The sequence below is a fragment of the Solanum lycopersicum genome, chromosome 7 (assembly GCF_036512215.1).
Source record: "Solanum lycopersicum chromosome 7, SLM_r2.1".
Classification (NCBI taxonomy): domain Eukaryota; kingdom Viridiplantae; phylum Streptophyta; class Magnoliopsida; order Solanales; family Solanaceae; genus Solanum; species Solanum lycopersicum.
The window spans coordinates 35921924-35947220 of record NC_090806.1 but is presented as its reverse complement, the minus strand read 5'-3'; the positions used below and the strand labels follow the sequence as shown (position 1 = coordinate 35947220).

Here is a 25297-nt window from a genome sequence, read left to right as displayed (position 1 = left end):
GCCATTCCGTCACAAAGTTCAGAGAGTTGATTTTCAGTACCCAATTTTAGATTTTCTAAGTATTTTGGGACGAGACCCCCTCGACGGTCCGTCGTGCCCATGACGTTCCGTCGTGGGGTCCTCATTATATTACATTTTACAAATTGAAAACGGATTTGGGAAGTTAAAATCTTACCTTTAGCCTCAAGAATAGTGGAAAATTGTTAAGAAAATCATTGAAAATTATACAATAAAATGTTTTTGGGTTTGTTTACGAGTTTAAGTCGCGTCTGGCTCGCCACAACAGCCATCACCCTGCTACAGCGGCCCCGCCCTGGCGAAAGAAATCCTGCCTTAGTGATTTGGAAGAAAATAGTGAGCTATTTTGAGAATTTCAAAACCCCGAGTTCACACCAAACCATTAACCAACGACACTTAGAGGCTACCCGTTCACACTAAAATTGACTCTGGGAGTTCTACATGCCCAAATTCAATACCGTAAAGTTGTGCTATTTCTATAATGACTTATCCATCCACTAATATAAACAAATTCACAATTAAATCACCCAATTGTTAGTAGATTTTCCTATACCTTTATGAATCTGATTTCATTCGAATCTAGACTAGTTTGGGAAATTCCAAGTTACTATGAAAATGTTTTTCAACCTAAAATTTTTCCCATTGGAATTTATGAAACAATCGACTCGGTCTTCACACAACAGTATCAACATAATTCAATAGTTTGGAATTGTGCTCTTAATATAACGATTCAAGATATCAACCTTACAAAAACCAATTTGTAAGTTAACAAAAAAGCACATGTGACCATCTCATAGATGAATCTATCATATAGTTGAAAATCTTTCACATGACATGTACGAGCCCATTTTCACCTTTTTATATGTTTTGAAAACCTCGGGAATGTAGAATCCCAACCTTAGCTAGTATAATAATACAATGATTATTTCATCATGAGAACAAGCAACCTTAGAGAATTCTTGAAGAATCTTTTATTTCTTCATATAAGTCATGTGGATTCTCAATTACTTTTACATCATAAGGAACCGGAATGACCATTAGGTCATGTCAACTGATATTTACTTTTCTCGAACCTCTTTGAGAGGTGAGTAGTAACATATATCATAATCATCAAATCTCTCATAGAGTGGATCTGTGATATATTCAACTCATAATATTTTTGTCACACCCAAAATCTAGACCCCAGATGCGACCGGCGTCGTTAACCTCTCAGAGGTCGTAGACAAGCGTCTTCTTAGCTTTCATCACAATCATACAATTAAAGTTTGCGAAAAATTTAAAACTTTTAATATACTAATGAAGTATACTTAGACTTCTAACTTAAGATTTATAAAAACATATGATTTTCTAAGAAATTGTCTCACATATACAAAAACCATCTAAGAGTGCAAATTTGAACTTAGCCAAAAATAGTTAGTATGCCATATAGGTCATATTACAAAAGAATCCAAAGAACATAATGGAAATAGTTATTCTTAAAACTACTAAAAATCTACGTAAGATAGAATATGAAAGATACCATCCCCGAATATGAGGGCCTACCAAGACTTGGAGAAAGAGTTCCAAGCTTCTTCAAATCGACCTCCTTAAGATTCAACGGTCGGAACCTATAGTAATGTCGTTAGTACTCCACATGTACTAAGTATGAGTATATGCACATAACACATAAGGACATGCATGAAAAAGAATCATTTATCATATCTTTAAAAACATGCTAAGCCATATGAAAATATTCAATGCACATACCATATAACACATACAAATTAAGGATTTCATTGACATCAAAGATGAACATAATTAAAGACATATTATCATAGTCATGTTAACTTTTCATATTCAATCAATCGCATAGCTCAACATACAAAACACTTACCAATAATCCCATCCCCAACCTACAAGTGCAATGGTCATGTGAATCCTTATAACCCCATAGAACCAAGTACATAAGATAGGAGATCATAAGTAAAACTATACTTCATATAACTTGTAACATAATTAGTCATCACTTCATATAGCAATATAACAAAATAACGTATTCATCATAATATCCAATATTCATGTAAGAGTAACATCATATGTCATAAACCTATATCTTTCAAATCTTCATATATATTAATAACAATCTCCTAGGACTTCCCTTAGAGTCAACTTGTGCAATGTGTAGGTAGTATCCCATACCACTAACTATACTAAGAAAACTTCTCAAGTCACCCTAGTCGAGATTCACTTACTTGTCTTTTGTTTTACATGAGAGTACATACGCCTAACCAACATAGACCATGTGAGCTAAACATGGAATCTGGTGTCTTCCCCACAACGAAAAGAGGTGGTTTACGGCCAATGTAGAACCGAACATGACATAGCTTTCTAAGTGGATCCACTAGCTAGTATCATATGGTGGAAACATAGTTCAAGAACTAGGAGATGTATTAGAGACCCATAGTTCCACATTACATGGCAGCCTCAATCTCATAAGAATCATTGTGAACCTATTTTCCCCTAGGGAAGGGACATTTCCCATATCTAGTTCATCGGTGCTTAGCTTAAGTCTCTTTTCTCAAATAACCTTTAATTTGTTTTTCATAATAAACTTATCATAGGTCATAGGAGATTATCACCTTGTATAACATGATCATAAGCTATTTTATGATTAGATTATAATTGTCCTTTCATCGTAACCTTTCTTTTCTTAGATTAACATAAGATAATCACCTTGTGTAAAGCATAGAAGGAATATCATACACTTGCATATTCGTGTTCTTATCATGATCTCATAATTTACATATTTATAGCCAACATATTTACATACGAACATCATACATACTTTTCATAACATAGCATCACAACTTATAGGCTAACATAAACATCTTAGAGTAATCACAATTTTAGAAGACTTACCTCTTGTTTCTAAGAACCTTATTCATCATGCGACATTCATAATAATACTTGGTAAAAGAATCAATGAAATAATCAAGAACAACTCATAAAAATCATGTACAAGATCAATGCATAGCATAGGAGAGGGTAAATGGGTTATAAAAGGGTTTATTCAAACCTTAAATCTAACCTAACATTTTCACGTTATCAAACACTACAAACAACCCATACGAAACCATCACATAGAGAAAGATCATGTATCACACGAAATTCAAACATTATCATTCAATTACTCAACAAGTCATGCGAAATTAGATATAGAAAACATTTACTTTTCATTAAAAATCATAATCCGTTTTGTAGAATAAAAACCCTAGTATTTGAAGTTCTAGAAAACTTATCTTGAGAGGACCTCTTGGAGAAAGGAATCCCATGTGTTAAAACTCATACCTTATAGATGAAGAATCCACAAAAATCTGATTGGAAACTTCGAAACCTTCATATTCTTCCTTAAGCTTTTTCTTATTCTTCAATGGAGTTTGGAAAAGAGAGTGTTTCTTGAGAGATGAGAGAAATTTCGATGTGATCTAGTTTGGGACGTGTAAAAGTGATACAAACTTGACGTAATATCAATATATAGACGTCCCATGAATTACCCTAAAGACCCTCCACTTAAATTACCTAAAAATTCCCCCTCCTAAATTGATTACAACTAGGAGAACATTTGACTTAGGGTCTCGGGTTTTGACTAGGATTTGAATTAATTAATCAAGTTGCTAATTTAATTAATTAAGTGACAAAGGGTAATTACTAAAGTACCCCTAAGTTTTTAGGACCATAACCAACCACTTTGGACCATCCTAGGTTAGGTACTAGGATGTTTTTTTAGTTAGTTACTCGGCTAGTGTCACCCGGTTAGGTCTTAGGTTGTCGAGTGTACTTGTTAATTTATTTTTGTTTGTCCTACGTTAGTTAGCTAGTTAGGTAAGTTAGTTAGGGCATAGACTGGATAGAAGCTTGGCCCCATATGGCTTGGGCCGTCATGCGCCTTCCCCCTAACCGCCCTAACCGAATCGGTTAGGCTTGTCTTCTTGTCTCTCGACCGGCAGCACATGTGCTTGCACATGTGTTGCTGCGCCCTTCTTGTTGTCCCAAGGATCCTCACTATGTCCTAGGGCAATTCTTAATCTACATGATCATTTTAAATGGTTATGTGCTATAATATCTAGGCTTGACACTTGGATGCCTAGTACCTAATGTGTTTGCTGATTGATTACAAATTTTAGCATAGGGTCTTCATTGCATGTACACTTCCTAAACAAGCTTGGATTGGGGCATTTGATCATCAATGTGTATTCTAAGTTTTGTTAATTAATAGAAATTGGCTAACACCCTTTTAGCCAATATTTTCTAACATACCCAATATTACTCAATATTAGGCATTGGGATGCCTATCTATCCCAATACCTATTCTTAAAACCTAATAGTCTCTTCACTAGACAAGTACATTTTCTTGAATGTTACAATTTTATCACATCTTGACTCATTCGAGCATTCATGCTTCTCTTCAAGGAATGGAAAAATCATTTATATGTGCTTCAAAAATTTGCATTATGAAGCCTTTGCATATTTCACCTCAACATCACTTTGAAATGTCAAGTGTACCACCACTTTATGATTCTTTATTTTGATGGACGATTTTTATAAATTTATCAAATTATTATATCGCACAACGACAATGGGTCCAATGACCATTTATACCATTATGATGATAAAAATTGTCTTCACAATTTGAAGGACTATTTGGAGAGCCCTTATTGTTCTTTCTATTATATTTACCACAATGATAACTATTATAATTATGTTCATCAATGCCTTTATTCATACATTCGGTAACTAGTCATTTTTCATAGTTATGATTCACTGCTTCCATATTCATATGACAGAATGGAGCAATTAGGAGGATTCCTAACTTATTATGCTACTACAGCCACTTTAGGGAATGGAGCAAATTCAACGGGACAAATTTCATGACTTTTTTTCAAAGTCTGAGTCATCATTAAATCATCTTTATGGTGCTTTGACTCAGACTCAATGTCTTATCCATATAAGCAGTGTTAGGCCATAATTTTATGGGACTTGAGCTTAATCCTTATCATCATGGTTCATCAAAACTCAAATTTGATGTCTTACCATCGTGGTGCAATAGAACATAAATCTTTTGTCATACCCCCAAACTTTTTTAATTATGGTGCATGTGGACTTTAAACTAATGTCTTACCCTGTTGGTGCGATGGGACTTGAATCTATCGTCTTAACCTTAACCAACGATATAATAAAAGTACAACATGACTCACTCGTTGAGTCTTTCAAAATATTAAAATAGAAGTCATAAAATATAGTACCCAAACTCATGCTATCAAAGTTTTATACTTTTTTTTCATTTAAGGAACTTTGTGGAGCAGAGCATATTCAGCCAATAGTAGTGTATGTCTTTGGTTATTGGTCAATGTTAGTGACCGAAAACTATAGTATTCTAAATCATAAAAAGAATCTAGAGAATACATATCTCATGCATATACTACCTTGATTGTAGTAGTTAACATTTTTCCTTCTAGATTCTTAAACGAGATCAATAGAACATGAGCCAAAGAAACACTAAAACTCAAATCTAAATTGGCTAGAGTTTTATGTTGATAATATGTAAAATATAATCAATATACTACAATAATATAGACAAAATATATAGGGATTACCATGTAGAGATCATCTTATCCAAATGTCTTCTTGTCTCTCATGTGTTTCTTGCAATAGTTAATAGACAATCTTTTTTTGTTTCTCATCCACTGTCCGGTACCCACATTGAAAACCGATTAAATTTAGTTTTGCACCAGAAAGTCCTAGCACTCCATACCCAAGAGGGGTCAAACCTAAGACCTCTTGGTTAAGGATGAAAGAACATTTACTACTCTACCAAAATCCTTGATGGTATGAACAACCTTGGGTTGAGAAATCATTGCAGAAGTCATCAAATTAAGTATCATAATAAATAGATAATTCTTATCCAAAAAGTTTCATAGATCCTACGGAATACACATAGATGATAAGTATAAATTTATGGATAAACTCTATGAACATATAATTTGTTCAATGAATTTATAACATTATAAGCTTTATAAGAAAAAATTTTCTAGATATAAGAACCCTGTGCTAGCACGAGTTCAATAAATGTTATTTTTTATTTTTAATTTGTCACACAAAAATAATTTGGAGTCAATAAAATTATTATATTTTTAAGAATATCTAAGTTATCAATTATTATGATTAACAATACTTTTTATGTAATTTTCATGTAATACATATTACTCCCTTTATCTCAATTTATATTGCTCAAGCAGATTTCGAAAGTCGCTATTTTTTTTAATTCCTTTGTATATACTTTAAGTTATTAGCCTCAATTAATGTGGACAAAATAAGGTAAACAAATTTCTAGATATTTTAAGTTGTTAATTATTATGATTTATGATAATTTCTTACGTAAATTTTCACATTATATATGTCTCTCTCTACCTTAATTTATGTGGACTAAAAAAATTTAAGAGACAACAAAATTTTAGACATTGTAAGTTGTTATTATAGTGATTTATAGTTTTTTTTTACGTTATTATCAAATATCACATAAAAATAAGGAAAATAAATTAGTACTCCAGATAATAGGATAGACGGCTAATTGATTTATTTGTCAATTCAAACCATTCAACCCATCCTCTAGGACCGATCTAGTTACCGATGTAATTTGTCATTATTACAGTCCTAAAGAAATATTCCCCATGACCGACCTAAATACTTAATGACGCTATCTCCGGTAGACTTTATAGTGCAATTTCGACGCACTACTCGAGTTAAAACGTCCTCAAACTCTTTCCTAGGTTGTGATTGTATCATATATTTTGGCCAATGAAACACGTGCTACAATCAAGTAGTTTTGGAATAGAGTCTCCGTGTCACCGTATATGAAATCTATCATGCCATAGATTTCACAATTTCGATAGAATGATGTTGTATTTTCACAAACAAGGTGTCTTGATATTCATCGTATCAATCTATAAAAATATGTCAAATATGCTTCAAATCTTAATGTCATTGTCTAATGCTTTATAGGTCCGACATTATTCCTTAAAGTTAAGTCTTGCACTATGAAGTCATCGCCAAGAATCCCCACAAATCAAATAACAAGAAACAATTATAATTCATCAAAATTAATAAAATATATGTATTTAAAGAGAGAGGGACTTACCAATGGTTGCAGTATAATATATTTTGTTGTCATCTATAAAACTTCTATTACCTGTTATTATCGTAGTATTCATCTCTTTTTCGATCAGAAAAATATTAATATTCTTCTTATCAACATTAATATATTCCTGATACTTGACAAATGCGATTAGGGACCGTCAATATTACTCAACATTAATATATTCCTGATACTTGACAAATGCGGTTAGGGACCGTCAATATTGCTCCAATAGTTGTGTTGAAATTTCCAGTCCCATCTTTAGAAACAATCGCATCATAAGGTTGTGTTGAACGCATACAAGTATAGTTGCAGCGACAAATAAACTGATCATATTTCCTGCATTAGATTTTTTAAAAATTTTGATGATTTATGGATAAAAAATTACAGCTACAATCTAGAGACGCGGAAGAAGAATATCAGAAAAAATCATATGTGATGACCGTTTAAAGGTGATGAAGAGAAAATAATTAAATTTCTGAGTCGCGGAAGGTGAATAGCATGCAACAATTCTTCTTGGTAGTGGAAGTGCTCTTTCTTAATATTGTAGTATTGTCCAAACTTAACAAAATCTCCCTCCTTTATATTGTAGTTAAGATATACTTTTTATTACATGTTTTTATTGTAAAATTTTCATTTTTAAACGCTCATTTTTGGGGCAACTAAATGTCATCTTCATTGAATTGAATTTTCTACCATTTATACAATTACTTACCTAGGTAATATGTAATTATAGTATATTTTCTTGTTTGGAGGGAGTTGGCTTGTGTTTTTTATGAAATTTTCATTTTGTGAAAGATACAATCTTTTACTTTCTTCATTTATTTTAAATGTTATTTTAGTTTTGTAATATTTTCAAAAATAAGAGACTTTTTAATATATCAAGATGATATTGTTTTTTTGTTTTTTTTCCTTAAAAGTTAATCTTTACCTAAAATGCACAAGAAAATTTTGAAAAGCTAGATGGAGTAGGGGAAAATGGGAAGGAATCACATGTTATGAATGAGTAAAGTAAAGCAGATTTATATTAGTTTTTTCTTTTTTTTCGCCTACGATTATTATCTTGTAACCGTTTCGTAATTAAATTTTTATATTTTGAATTTCTCAATAAAATATTTTATTTCCGCTACTAATGAGGACTGCTCAATGCACCAAAATAATAATAAAGTGGATTGGGATTGAACATTTTATTGATGGATCTTTGCCTATATATCATACTAACCTTTAGGTAGTTTACCAAGCTTTAAAGAGTTCAAGAAATGTTTTAGTACAATTTCGTAATATTTCTCCTTTTTCAGTCAGGTCGCTTAGATGTTAAGCGTTTGGCAAACATAAAGTTATACGAGCATCAAAGAAGCAAAAAGATAGTAATGTGTCAGTACTTGTGTCTGTTAGCCCTTCATGTCTATACGATTTGTTAATTTACTTGGTAATTGTCAACTTTTTACAGTATCACTCTATACATGAATAGTAAAAAAATCTTTTACTTGCACGTTAATTTCATTGCACCCATCTAAGAATTGAGTTGTTGGATAATCAAATAATAGATTAGTTGAAGAGCAAATGTCCAACAAGTTAAAGTGAGTCACTATAATTTTTACTAAAGAATGAGAACACATATATATTAGTAAAAATCTAGCATGAACAAATTCAAGTTTATTTTACCTATATAAAGGTGAATATTATTAATCATATCCTAAAAAGGGTCTATTATATTGTTGATAGTCACAATCATGTGACACAATTTTGATACAAACTTTGATGAATAGTCCATGATTTCAAAGTGAAAATTACAAATTAAATGTGTGTGTCTATATATATATATATATATATATATATATATATATATATATATATTATATGAAAGTTCTTATTCAGAAAGAATATTTAGAGAGTACGGTTGAAATAAGTAGATGGTAATTTGATAAACATTTAGGACATGAATAACCATTATTCATTTGCGGAAAAAAACTCTTATAAGTGGTGTTATTGCTAAGAATAAGGGTATATTTAAATTTAAACAGAAATGTAGATACACTACATTGATTTTGCATAAAATTTAACTTAAGGTACTACTATATTTGCATAAAATTTATCATTTAAATTTATCTACAATTTTATATACATAGATGCTATCAGTGTTTAAAAGGCAGGAACGTGAGACGAGGCATTTTATACAGTATGAGGCGAGACATAAGCCTCGAGACACGGGGCATAAGTCTCATGGATCTACAGGGCATAGTCGCATGTTTCAATTTTATAGTTTTATTACTAATAAAATAAGGAAAAATAAATTTTTCAATGAATTATGAATATTATGTGAGATATCAATAGTTTTTGGTACTACATCATTTTGACACCCCTAGTTTCTGCGAATATTTACAAAGATATCAATAGTTTTTGGTACTACAACATGTAACTGTCACACCCAATATAAGCTACTTCGATGAATTAGACCTGCAAAATCTTAATATATGCAGAACTCTAATAGTGCGTCAGAAAAGAGACAATAAAAGGTCATCTAAGCAACATAGTACCATGTGATGATGAGATTTCACCTCCTTCTATGTCCCTCACTAATATGAAAAGCAACCTATTCATCTGACCATATCTCCAGAATTAGTAGCCTACAGATACTGCTAGGAGTACCCTCACATGACAACATGGATACAGCTTAGAGTAGCCAGCTTATGATATCATGTTATATTTAAGTGCCCATAAATTAGTTTGGAACATTTTACATGAATGTGCAGTGTGTTAAAGCATCTAACCTGACGAAACTTGAATTTAAAAAAGAACTTAACAGGATTACAAGTGGACAACTTCGTGATACAAGCAAGAAAAGAAAGAAACAACTTCACTAACCACTTCATCAGCTAAAGAATAAATAAAATTTTACAATTTGAGCACGTCATTATATATACCATCCTAAGGAACCTGAGAGAATAAGTTCCAATGCTTTTCAATTGACCTTACAAGACTAAAATACTAGGGCATACTTTAATTTTAAACTTATGAGGTTCTCAAATTACCTGTTGCACCGCGGCTGCTGGCATGGAGTTAGCCGAGGCTTCCCACAGTGAGCCACATGATATTAGGGTGCCCTTGCATCCCGTGTTGCATTTGACAACTACAACATTGTTTGACACATAAACTTCACAATGGACAGAGTTATTATCAGCCAAACACTACCAACAGCATCCACGAACAACCTCGCAAACAAAAAGCAAAGTAACAACTGTTTTAGGATATATACGTGTGTATATATATGTATATGTGTGTGTATATGTGTGTGTGTATATATATATATGTGTGTGTGTGTGTGTGTGTGTGTGTATATATATGTGTGTGTGTGTGTGTGTGTGTGTATATGTGTGTATATATATATACACACACATATATATATACATGTGTGTGTGTGCATATAAATATATATATATACATGTATGTATATACATGTATGTATATGCATATATATGTATGTATATAACAAAATTATTATTAAAACTAATAAAAGAAACCTTCGAATCACTATATATATATACACACAAATATATATATACATATATATATTTTTGATTGGTACCTCAGTCCCTTTGGTTGGGCATTGGTGCAACATTACCTATTGATAAATCCCTAACTTTAGGTCTTACACGACATGTGTATTTAGGTAATAGTTTCTTCAAAGCGAATTATTCACCCCTCTTCTTTTTGAATTCGAAAGAGCGAGGTCTTACTTATTCAGGGGCATGAAAGACAAATAAAGGGATCAGGAAGCTCTATGATCGGAGAAAGAGAAGGGTGTCACCGTTCTCGATGCGTGACATATCTCTAGTTGAATATTGAAGCTTTTTTGAATTTGAAAGAGCGGGGTCTTACTTATTCAGGGGCATGAAAGACAAATAAAGGAATGAGGGGGCTCTATGATCGGAGAAGAGAAGGGTGTCACCGTTCTTGATGCGTGACATATCTCTAGTTGAATATTGAAGTGATAACTCTTTCCTGGCAAATTGACAACCGCAGCTTCGAGGAAAGAGAAGTACCCAAACAAACTAAAACCACACCATGGAGTCTCTATGATCAGAGAAAGAGAAGGGTGTCACCATTCTTGATGCGTGACATATCTCTAGTTAAATATTGAAGTGATAACTCTTGCCTGGCAAATTGACAACCACAACTTCGAGGAAAGAGAAGTACCCAAACAAACTGAAACCACACCATCCAAGCTACTTCAAGATGCCAATACCTTCTCAACTTCACAAACAGTACGCTGACATCCGTAGTGCTTTTTTACAGGTAAGAGATCTAGATCAGCAAATACAACAAATGCTTAAAAACATGAGTCGAACTATCGAACATTATCAAAACTACTGTATGACTATAGCGGACTACTTCTTAGAACCTCCTTGATCTCATTCCCTCTTCCTTCTCATGTTTGGTGGGTTCATCAGGTGGATAACAAAATATCAACAGATAACACAAAAGTTTCACTACTCGCGACACCTTCACACACCTAAAGCTCATGGGCTGAAATAGATAAGAAAGCCATAAAACATGGAAGAGGCCCTCTTCTCATTTTGAATGATCCAATTGCCTAACAACATCGAATACAGAAAGCAACACCTATAAGGGAAAAAGCAGAAGCTTGAACTAATACTGCTCCAGAGAAGGGGATACTAGAAAAGATGATCTGTTGTTGGTACCGGAGAAGAGGTTTACTTTGTTACAAAAGAATTGAGAGATCTAACATCAAACAGCAGACACTATGTGATCTATACCCTTACTATCATATTGCCTCAGGTAGGATTAAAAAGAAATTGGGATAACCTAAACAGGAAGTCCTTGGATGCCTCGAGAAACCAACAAAAGAGAGAATTTACAGCAACGTCTAACTTGAAGACAAATCTGCAAACCCAGGGACATCCGAAGCACAAGAGGCCAAGTATCCCAAGAGAATTCCTAAGAACCTGCACCTGAAATCATAGTCGGAGCCCTGTTCACCAAAATGTCATTTCCTAACGATACAACCAAGACAATCGAAGCACGGTGAAACATACTCATACATATATATATAAGGAAAAATGATTAAAAAATACAGAAATCTCCTCTAAATTATACGATACCTGAAGTATGACGGCCATATGTAAAGTGCAACATGTGAATGAAAGCAAAGACCGCAACATTTTTTTAAAACTCGATCTGGGACGGGCGGGGCTTCTTAGAAGATCCCCGTTTACTTCTGCAAAGTCCTACTCAATCTCCAATACAAGAAACCCAAGGATCAAGGAACAATTTCTGAAATAAGAAATGAACTATACGAGTACTAGAACATGACGAGAACAAAGTGACGAAACCATCACTGACTGATCTGTGAAGTGTTAGTTGGCTGAACACTCTATCTGGTTAGTGAATTATTTTTTTTTAAACTTTTTTTTTAAACTCTATCTGGTCAGTGACATTTAACAAAACATACCATCTGTGAAGTGACATTTGACTCAACATACACCAATTATATAGCAACAACCAAAAAATGAAAGAACAAAGGCTACTTATAGTCAATGGTGATTTCAACCATATTAAGAAAATAGTGCACACCTTAATTCGGAACAGTACTTAGATGAACAAGATCTGTTGAAAAAATTCCCAACTTGCACGATGATCTGATATGTGATGGATTTTGATGACAGAACAAAGGTTACCTATATGGCCAATGGTGATTTCAACCATATTAAGAAAATTAGTGCAAACCTTAACTCGGGAGAGTATCTAGAAGAACAAGAGTTGTTGAAAAAATTCCCAACTTGCAAAAGATGAACAAAGTTATTTACTTGATCTCTTCTAGATCCAACGAATTGCCGCTAGCTCTTTGATGCAAAGAATGTTCAAATGGCAATGTTTTAAGGAGAGAGGAAGTGTGCAATCTCTCTTTCTACATTAAAGTTTTAAATTACAGTTAACAGTCTGAAGCAACTCCTCAAATGACTGAATCTCTGAAACATAACAGGCATGTTAAAAAAATAGGGGAGGAACCATGAAGAATAATACAGAAGCTTCAATTTTATATTATTTTTTGAAATAGGTAACTTTCAAAAAAGAGGCTTCATTACCCAACTACAATAAGTCTGAAAATAGTGATTATGTCTGCAGATAACCCAATAAAAAAATCAGAAATTGGATGATATGACCATGTACGGTAACCACCACTGTCGTGCTAAATTCTCAGTTAAACTCACAACAAGAAGAGCACCACTTCAAAGAGTGTACGGTAAAAAAAATATCATACTGACCAAGAGAAGAGAACTGAACTGAAAATTCGGCACTCGCAAGAGCTTGAACCAAATGAAACCTCAACATGAATCAACAAACAAAAGAAGCCCCATGGAAAGAAGAATTTTACTTCTTTAAGAACACAACTGCAAACACAGAAAGAAGGAACAGTGTGCAAAATTGGCAAAACCCAAACCACTTGGGAAATCACTAGAACTGACGTAGAAAACATTAAGAAACCCCCTTCTTCTCAAAGCACCACCAATATCCAGATTATCGTGCAAGCACCTTAATGACCAGTTGATCTAGTCCCCCTCCCCATACTGTTCACTATATTGTATATAGATCCTACTATCCTCCAATATTGTTCGCTATGTGGTATATACATCCTTCCAACAGACGAAACAGAAGAATGGAGATAGGAAGCAAGACATGGAAGGTAGATGAGCACTTAACAGGGCTATGAAAAGATCCAAAAATTACCAAGTACTTACCAAAATGTCCACACCCATGAGAGCCCTCATAAGTTTGATCACAGCAAACATAAACATCTGGAATAAACGCTGAAAACGAACTTTTGGAAAGAATTGTCGTAGTTGAGGACTTCTGCATAACAGCACTTCTGACAACAAGATAAGGAATCTCTATGAACAAGGAAGAAAACTGAATCGAAAAGATAGATACTAATAAAGCCTGGACTAAGGAAACTTCAACGTTAATTGATAAAACGAGGTTGCTCCATGAATGTAAGACTTCACTAATCTTCGAACCCAACAACAGTAGGCACAATAATAAAAAAAGGAACAGTCAAGAATGCAAAGCCATAAAACCCACGCCACATTAGAAGAGATCACTAGAAATGCCAGGAAAGTGCGAAACTCCCTTCCCTCGGTGCCTAATGATATCCAAATTGCGTGCAAGCACCAAAACAGCAAAAAAAGCAGCGGGATACACACTGAAGCCAAACTTCGTAACCAACAATTCCTGCACTAAATGTGAATCTTATATATTATGCATGCGCTTGAGCTAAATTGTATTCTTGGACAAAAAAGCAGGGTACACAAGGATACAGACTGAAGCCAAACTTCGAGACCACCAAATCCGATCCCCTCACTGTCACTTATCTTCGAACCCAACAACAGTAGGCACAAGAAAAAAAAGAAACAGTCAAGAATGCAAAGCCATGAAACCCACGCCACATTAGAAGAGATCACTAGAGATGCCAGGAAAGATCGTGAAACTCCTTCCCTCGGTGCCTGATGATATCCAAATTGCGTGCAAGAACCAAAACAGCAAAAAAGCAGGGTGCACAAGGATATACACTGAAGCCAACCTTCGAAACCACCAAATCCTGCACTAAATGTAAATCTTACATATTATGCATGCGCTTGAGGTAAATTGTATTTTTGGACAAAAAAGCAGGGTGCACAAGGATACACACTGAAGCCAAACTTTGAGACCACCAAATCCGATCCCCTCACTTTCACCATGTGCTCTACACAGATCCACCCAAACAAACAATACAAAGTGGCACGATAAACTTAAGAAAACAGGAGCAGAGAAGTTAAGTAGCAAGAATGCACCAAATTATAGGAGCACTCTCAAATCCATATGAAAATCTAATGTATTTCTCAGGTGACCATAACAATCAGGGATCTCATCAGTTGGATCATCCAAGAAAATAAGCAACTACACTAAAAGCTTCATAGCTGCAAAGTACAACACACGCACTAGTGGAAGATATTATCATTGTTATTTTGACAAAAACAAAAGGCACCCACTGATTAAGAAGAAAACTGAATAGAAATTCACTCTCAAGAAGATCCAACGGTTACGCACAAGAAGAACGAAACCGATAAGTGCAGAACATGGGAAACCCATACCACGAAGGGTCATTAGAGATGCCAAACAACATAACATTTCAACTGCCCTTTTCTTGGGGCATGGTGACATCCAATTATCCAGGTTGCACCAAATTTGCAAGAAACGGGGTCCACAATGATGCTCACCGAACGCAAACTACAAAATTTCCAAAACGTATCCTCTTCACTATCATATCAACATGTGGCAAACAAGTCATCCAACCAAATTTAATCAACTGGTAGGCTACACAAACACAGAAAAGGCAAGTAGCAAGAACTGATCAGTTGAACATAACCATCTGGATTAATTAAAAGAAAGAATATGGCAACAAAATACATAATAGTTAAGCAGTGCTGACAAATAGAGAAAGGAACAAGAACAATTCTGATTACGGAAGAAAACTGGATTGAAGATCCCAATGATATTAAAAGCATCAACCAGAAAACCTAAACATATTGACAGACAAGGAACTCCATGAGAAGAAAAATCTACGGCTCTGTAAGACCCAGCGACTGCAAGCACAGGTTGAATGGAACAGTTAAGTGCAAAGTTGGTGAAGCATGCTACATAGAATCTACTAGAAATACCAAGACAAGATTGAGAACCGCCGTTTTCGAAGCCTCTTGACAATATCCAGATTATAGTGCAACAACAAAGAACACAGTACACCAACCATCAAAATCTTCCACGACTAATCCCCTCAACTTCACCATACATACATCCAACAAACAAAATCAAGCTAGTGTAATACAAGTATAAGGAAGCAGAGAATCTGAGCAGCGAGAACAACAAAAGAGAGGACCATTTTACAAGACTTTCAAAAGATCCAAAATTGAGTACTTGTTCGGTATCCACAAGACCATAACCATCAGAAATCTTATCAATTGGATAATTGAAGAAAATAAGCATAAAAAAATTATTTAGTTGAAAATCCCAGTGCCCATACAAGCCTGAACCATGGAAATCTCGAACATAAATTGTACAAACAAAGCCGCTCCATCAAAAGAATATTTGCTCCATAAGACCCAATGGCTGCAAGCACAAAAAGAAGGGTACAATCAAGTCCAAAACTGACAAACCCATTCCACCTAACAAATTACTAGAGATGCCATGTAGACGATATTTAACAAACCCCTTCTTTGTTGAAGCCCTGACCAATGTATCCGGATTGCCAGTGCGAGAACCAAAAATACTAAGAGGGTAAATTATAGTGCAAATTGTGCAAGAACCAAAAAGACTAACAGGGTACACAGATGGCATACTGGAAATCAATCTTTGAAATTTCCAAATCTTTAACCTCTAATACTTCCACCATATTTTCTACACATACATCCAACAAAAATAAGTAGTTGTGACAACCAAAAGAGAATGGCAGGAAAACACACATGTAGAGCTAGAAGACCAAAAGTACAGGATCACTTAATGGCACTGTCAAAGATCCAAAATTGACGGAGTACTTATCAGGTGTCTATAACCATAAGAGACCTCATCTGTTGAAGCCTGATAATATCAGAATGAGTGCAAACACAAAAATCGCAAAGAAACAGGGTGCAGAGGAATGAACAATGGGCATCAACCTTCGGAACTTCCGAAATCTAATCCTCTCAACCGCCATCCATCCAACAAAAAAATCAAAATCAAGCAAGAGTGATGCAACAAACAAGAAGCAGACTACAACACATTAGCTTGAATATTACCACTGTAGAGAACTTCCACGCAATATTAGTTTTGACAAAGAGAAAAGGGACCCACTGAGTAAGAGATCATTATGTGGAAGACCCAATGGTTGCATGCACAAAAGGAACGAAACAAGTATAAAACATGGGAAACTCATACCACGCGGAGAGATCACTCACTAGAGATGCCAAAAAATGCAACAGAAAAATTCATACCTTGAACCCTGGTGATACCCAATCATCCAGATTGGGGTGCAAGCACCTGAATGCAAAGAAATAGGGTCCATAGGGATGCACATTGAAACCAAACCACAAAATTTACAAAACTTATCCTCTTACTATCATATATGGTGATGTGGCCTACAAACCTTCATTCAACCAAACACTAAATCAACTGGTCAGCTAAACAAAAGCACAAAAGGGAAGCAGCGAGAACACGAAAGTAGAATGCCTTACAAGGCTATCAAAAGATCCAGGCCTGATTTCAAATACACTCATCAAGTGCCCATAACCATGGAGATCTCATCAATTGGATCACCAAAAAACATAAGCATCTGCATTACTTAAAAAATAGCAACAAAATACACACTAGTGAAGCAGTGCAAAGAGAGAAGGGAACCATCTGATAATGGAAGAAATTTGAAATGAAGATCTGAATAATCTTTAAAGCATCAACCAGAAAACCTCAACACAATTCAAACAAGGCCGCTACATGAAATGAAGAATCTATGACTCTGTAGGACCCAACAGCTGCAAGCACCAAAAAAATGAAACAGGTAAGTTCAAAGCTGGTGAAGCCTGTACCACCTAGAATTCACTAGAAATGCCAAACAAGATCAAGAAATGCCTTCTTTCGAAGCCTCTGATAGTATCCAGATTGTAGTGTGCGCACTAACATGGCCAAGAAATAGGACTGCCCAGGATGCAAAACTGTACACCAACCTTCAAATCCTCCAGGTCTAATCCCCTCAACTTTCAAGCTGGAAAAATACAAGAAAAAGGAAGCAGAAAAATGAGCAGCAAATACTCGTCAGGTGTCCATAGACCATAATTATCAACCATCTGGAAACTCATTAGTTCAATAGTTGAAGAAACTAAGCATCTCGACTAAAAATCAAAAATGATGGTAAAATATGTGACAGTAGTGAAAACAAAAACTCTTTTAGTTATAATCCCAGTACTCATAAAAGTCTGAACTTCGATGAAAAGAACAATCCACCGCTCTTTGAGATCCAATGGCTACAATCACAAAAAGAAGAGGGTATAATGAAGTTCCAAGTTAACGAAAACCCACACCACCAAAGAAACCACCAGAGATGCCACATAAACAATTAAGAACCCTTATTCGTTGAAGCCCATGAAAATATATCCAAATTGCAGTGCAAGAACTGAAAAAGATCAAGAGGGTACAGATATACCATATTGGATATCATACTGGATATCAACCTTATCGATCTCCAAATCTTAGCCTCTAATTTTGTCACCATATAGTCTACACATCCATCCAACAAAAAGAATGAGTTGTGATAACCGAAAGACAATGCCAGCAAAGAACATATGTAGCCAGAAGACCAGAAGTAGAGGAGCAACTTATGGAGAGGTAAGATCCACAAACCGAGTACTTATCAAGTGACTACAACCATAAGAGACCTCATCAGTTTCATCAGTTTAATCATTGAAGAACGAAGTGTCTGGATTAAAAACCTCATTGCAACAGAACATGATACACACTTGTAAAAAAATATTATCCTTGCCAAAAATCTTCCATACAACAATAGCTTTGCCAGAGAAAAGGCAGCCACGAGGAAAGGGAACTGAATTGAAAATGTCAATACTCATATAAGACCCTCAACACAATCGGATAGACACGGCCACTCCATGAAAAGAATAATTCAGTGCCCTGTAAACGATGGCTGCACAAATTAAAAGAAAAAGACAGTTGAGTGCAAATCTAACAAACCCCAAAATTACCCATATGTAATCACTAAATATGCCACAGACAAGACTGAAAAACCACTTTTGTCAAAGCCCGGACAATATACAAATTGCAGTACAAACACCAAAAAGAGAAAGGTGGCGGAGGATCACATGTTGATTAAGACCAAGCTTTGAATCTGAATGTCCATAATAGTTCCACCATATCAATACACATCTATCAAACCAAAATAAACTATCATGATTATGATAGATATTGGAAGCACCGAAGCTATTGTATCTAGAAGAACAGAAGTAAAGAGGCATTTTACATCACTATCAAAAGATCTAGGATTGGCCTAGTACTTAATCAGTGTCCATAGCCACGAAAGACCCCATCAACATAGGAAACCTCATAACCTGGATCATCAAAGAGCATATGTTTCCAGACTAAGAACTTCATGGCAGCAAAAATACAACACACTGGTCAACAATAATATCCTAATTGAGAGAATCCCAATGCGATAGCAGTTATTACAAAGATAAGAGCCATGAGGGAAGAAAATTGAATTGGAAACTATTGATAAAGTAAAAAAGACAAAGATAAGAGCCAAGAGGGAAGAAAATTGAACTGAGAATTATTGATACTCATAAGAGACTGAAGTAAAACGACCTTAACACAACCGGATAAACACGGCCACTCCATGAAAAGAATAATTCACTACCCTGTAAAATATGGCTGCACAAATGAAAAGAAAGGAACAGTGGAGTGTAAATCTAACAAACCCCAGAATCACCCATATGTAATCACTAAATATGCCATAGAAGAGACTGAAAAAACCCTTTTGTCAAACCCCAGACAGTATACAAATTGCAGTGCAAACACCAAAAAGATAAAGGTGGCAGAGGATCCCATGTTTGATTAAAACCAAACTTTAAATTTTCCAAATCTGAATGTCCATAAAAGTTCCACCATATCGCTACACATCTATCCAACCAAAATAAACTATCATGATAATGAAAAAAATTGGAAGCACAGAAGATAATAAGTAGCTTGAAGAACGGAAATAAAGAGGTATTTTACATCACTATCAAAAGATCTAGGATTGGCCCAGTACTTCTTCAGGTGTCCATAGCCAAAAAAGACCCATCTACATAGGAAACCTCATAACTTGGATCATCAAAGAACATATGCTTCCGGACTAAGAGCTTCATGGCTGCAGAAATACAACACACTGGTCAAAAATAACATCCTAATTGAGAATATTCCATACAACAGTAGTTATCAAAAAGATAAGAGCCATGAGGGAAGAAAATTAAGTTGAAATTATTGTTATTGATACTCATAAGAGACCGAAATAAAAAGGCCTCAACGCACATGGACAAACAAGGTCAGTCCATTTAAAAAAAAGAATCTACTGCTCTGTAAGACCAAATGACAGTAAGAAAAGGAATGATAGAAAGAATTACTTGCAAAGTTGATTGAACCGACTAGAGAATGCAACAGATTGAAAAACCCTTCTTGTAGCCTGATAATATCCATATTACGATGCAATCACAAAAATTGCAAAGAACAAAGATTGAGAAACCCCTCTTATCTTGCCTTACAATATTCAGATCGAGTACCAGCACAAAAATGGCATATAAACAGGTTGCACAAGCATGGACATTGGCATCAACCTTCACAATTTTACTAATCCTCAACTTACATCCATCCAACAAACAAAATCAAGTTGGAGTGATACAACAAACATGAAACGGAGAGCAGACCCACTTGATGGGGCTGTAAAGAGATCCAGGATTGAGTTTTGATGACTAATCAGGCGTCAATAAGACCATATACCCACCCATTAACAAACCAGGAATCTCATCAAATGGATCATCAAAGAACACATGCAGCTGAACTATAAACTAAAAACGACAGTAGAATACAACACACACTAAGAAAAATTATTTTTTTTGAAACCGGTGACTTAGTGCAAAAAAAACTAACTTAGCTGGGAACTTCCACATAACAGTCATTTTTGATGAAGAGAAGAGGGACTGAGAATCACAGTACTCATAAAACCCGAACCAGATACTATACTGGATATCAACCTTTGAAATCTCCAAACCCTAACCTCTAATATTTTCACCATATAGTCTACACATTCATCCAACAAAAAATTGCAGCAAATAATATATGTAGCTAGAAAACCAGAAGTGAAGCAGCGCTTCATGGAGAGATAGATCCACAGACTGAGTACTTATCAAGTGATTGTACCCATAATAAGGGGAGACCTCATCAGCTGGATCACTGAAGTTTCTCTGGATTAAAAGCTTCTTGGCAGCAGAACACAACACACACTTGCAAGAAAATATTATCTTAATCAAAAAACTTCCCTTCAACAATAGTTCTGATAGAGAACAAGGATCCACAAGGAAAGAAAATTGAATCGAAAATCTCAATACTCATAAAAGAGACTGCTAAAGAAACCTCAACACAAACGGATAAGGCCGCTTCATGAAAAGAATAATCCACTGCCTGTGGTTCAATGACTGCATAAATTAAAAGGAACAGTTAAGTGCAAATCTGACGAACCCTAAAACCACCCATGTAATCACTAAATATGCCATAGACAAGACCAGAAAAAACCTTATGTCACAACCCGGACAATATTAAAATTGCAGTGCAAGCACCAAAGACCAAAAGATAAAAAGATGACAGAGGATTACATGTTGGTTATACCCAAGTTTTGAAACTTCCAAATCTGAATGTCCATAACAGTATCACCAAAATCGGAAACACAGAACATCAGTAGCTAGAAAACCAAAAGCAAAGAAGTATTTTTATGTCACTCACAACAATCTAGAATTGGCTGAGTACTTATTCAGCTGTCCACAGATATAAAAGACCCCATCACCATAGTTAACCTCATCACTTGGATCATCAAAGGACATATGGGTCTAGATTAAGGACTTCATGGCAGTAGGAATACACCACACTGTTCAAAAATAATACTGTAATAGAAACTTCCTTACAAACACTAGTTTTGACCAACACAGAAGAGTCAGGAGGTAAGAAAACTAAATTGAAAACTATTGATACTGAAAAAAGGCTGAACTAGAAAGGCCTCAACATATGTAAGAGTAAGACCCAATAGCTGGAAGCAAAGGAATGAAGGGAAGAGTTACATGCAAAGCTGACGAAACCCACTAGAGAATGCAAGACAGGGTTGAAAAACCCCTCTCTCGAAGCCTGATAATATTTACACTATGGTGCAAGCACAAAAATGGCAAAGTATCAGGATTGAGAAACCCCTCTATCTTGCATTATCAGATTGCAGTGACAGCTTTGAAATGACAGAGACACAAGTTGAACAGGAACAGGCACTGGGCATCAACCTTCAAAATTTTCCAAGTCTGATCCTTTTGACTATCACCCGTCCAACAAATAAAATTAAGCTAGGGTGACACAAAAACAGGAAGAAGAGAAGATAAGCAGCGAAAATATACCAAAAGGAGACCGACACACTTGGTGGGGTTGGTCAAGAGATCTAGGATCCAGTGTTGATCACTTATCAGCTGCAATTAGACCATATACCCACCAACCACCAGGTGGACCTCTTTATTTTTTTGGCGAACAACACAAGCATCTGAACTAAAAACAGCAGCAGAATACAACTCTAGTGCAAGAAAAACTATTTTTAGCTGGGAACTTTCATTTAGAGGCAATTATCGACAAAGAGAGGAGGGACCACTCTGATTTGGGAAGAAAACTAAAATGAAAATCTCGATACACAAAACCAGAAATAGAAAAACCTCAACACGGATTTCCATACAAAAACCTCCATGAAAAGAACAATCCAATACTTGGTTAAACCCAACTGCAAGCACAGAAAGAAGGAAACAGTCCAGTGCAAAGCTGACAAAACCCTCATCACATGAGAAACCACTAGAGATGCAAGACCCAATCGAAAAACCCCATTAGTCCAACCCTTGCAATATCCATCTTGGAGTGCAAACACTAAATAGACGAAGAAACAGGCGCGCATGAATGCATACTTTATACAAGACTTTGAAGTCTCCAAAAATAATCCTCTGAAGTCTCCAAAAATAATCCTCTATTAATGTCAGCATGTGGTCTACACACATTCACCAACAAACAAAATCAAGCAGGCCTGATAACCAACGGAAAATGGAAGCAAAGAGAATATAAGTAGCTAGGACACAAAAGGCAGAGGAGCACTTCACAGCACAATTAAAACCACTAGAGATAAGGGGATCGTCAAAGAACATGAGCATCTGAACTATATAAGTGGAGCAGAACGTCGTATACACACAAATGAATAGAATCATCATAGTTGAGAACTTCCATAAGCAGTTTTGACAAAATTTTGAGAGACTCAAAAATCAAGTACCAATAGTAAAAACCTGGGAACTGCTTTATCTTCCCCGAGATGAACATCAAATCAAGACACTAATTCCTGTACAACCACATGCACCTAGATGCCCCATGTATTCTTGATAGCTATTAACGACGCGCAAAATAAGTTGAGCGAGGAGAACCATGATCAACATCAAAATTAGCATTAAAGATATCATATCCAAACTGATAAGTCCAAGAAAAGAAGATGGGACTCATTCATCTCAAGATCCAAATTTCCACTTCTGTAAATCGTTGGGCTTCATAGTAAATAGGGTAACAAAAACATGGGATTTCTCAAAACAAAAACGTCAGGATTTCTCAAAACCTGGAAGCAAAACTCGATTCTCCCGAAACTGCATCTAGAATGGTTATCCATTAATCAATCAGAAAATAAATGCACTGCAAAGGTACCCATAATCATTCTCCTATCATTATTGCCCAATCCTGATCAAATAAACACCAAGAACGAATCAATAAATTAGCAAAAGAAAAACAGAACTAATAGCGAACCCGTAACGTTCCTCCTCCTCTGTCTACAGAGATGATCGCAAGACCTCAGAATTATATAAAACTTGATCAATCAATGCAAAATTCAAAGGAAGAGCACCAAATCATCATATCATAAAAAACAGAAAAATCAACAATACAAACCAGCATGGAACATTTGGCTCTCTGTTGAAGTCTATTTATAGGGTCGATTACGCGGATGTATTTGGACCAAGAATATTTCAAAGGCAGTGGGCGGTGGGACGGTGTAATATATTAATCTGGCCAAATATTATTTCTTTCTTAATATTTTGAATAAATTTAAAAATAACTCTCTAATAAAATTTAATTTTAAATAAATCATGAATAAGATCTATAGAACGCGATACAAATTTAGTTAAAATTTTAATGTAGATCCCAAATATCAAATAAAACATAAAAAAATTAAATATTATATGTATTTCTTGACTGTTTATTAGCTACTTGTGTATTCTCTCTTCATTATTATTATTATTATTATTATTATTATTATTATTATTATAAGAAACTTTAAGAAATTGTTATAGTATTTATTATTAAGAAATTGTTATAAGCTTTATAAAAAAGAACTTATGTACTACTAGATACAAGAATCATGTGCTAGCGTGGATTCAATGAATATTATTTTTTTGGAGTCAACTAAAACTTTATATTTATACTAATATAGTAAGTTATAAGTTATTAATTATTATGATTAACAGTATTTTTACATAATATATCTTGCCTTCTTTATCTTGATGTATATAGATCGAGCGGATTTTGAAAGTTAGCTAATCTTTTTAATATTTTTATAGATATTTAAGTTGTTAATTATTATAATTTATAATAATTTATCTACGTATTTTCACATTGAATATGACACTCTCTCTGTCGCAATTTATGTGGATAAAATACGAGTCAATTAATTTTTAGACAATTTAAGTTGTAATTACTATGATTTATAATAATATTTTACGTATTTTTCACATTATGTATGTTACTTTCTCTACCTCAATTTATGTGGACAAAAAGTTTAAGAGTGAACAATTTTTTAAACATTTTAAGGTGTTATTATTAATATTGATAGTCTTCTATACGTTGTTATCAAATATAACATAAAAAGAAATAACAACAAACAAATTAGTACTCGAGATAATAGGGTCGACGTCGATTCAATTCATTCAACCCATCTAGAATTTATTTGTCGATTCAATCCATTCAACTCATCCTCTAGGATCTATTAAGTTACCGATGCAGTTTTTCATTATCACAGTCCTAGAAAATGTATCCCATAACCGACCTAAATGCATTGTAACGCTATTTCTGGTAGCCTTTATAGTGCAATTTTGAAGTACTATTCTGATTGGAACGTCCGCAAAACACACTCTCTCTCTCTCTTCTAGCTGTGATTGTGTTATATTTATTGGTCAATAAAACACGTGCTACAATCAAGTAGTTTTGTAACAGGATTTCCGC

At 34.7% G+C, this 25297-nt stretch overlaps 1 long non-coding RNA gene across 2 annotated transcripts; it reads right to left on the bottom strand.

Annotated features, from left to right (window-relative positions):
* Positions 1–10045: 10045 nt before the first annotated feature.
* On the bottom strand, positions 10046–24100 carry LOC109120651 (uncharacterized). Of its 2 annotated transcripts, none has more exons than XR_011210674.1 (2): positions 19242–24100; positions 10046–18908 (listed from the first exon to the last, which is right to left on the bottom strand). It is a non-coding gene; the product is annotated as an uncharacterized lncRNA (long non-coding RNA). The 2 variants fall into 2 exon arrangements; XR_003247452.2 differs by having other exon boundaries at positions 19994–24100.
* Between the last annotated feature and the right edge of the window lie 1197 nt (positions 24101–25297).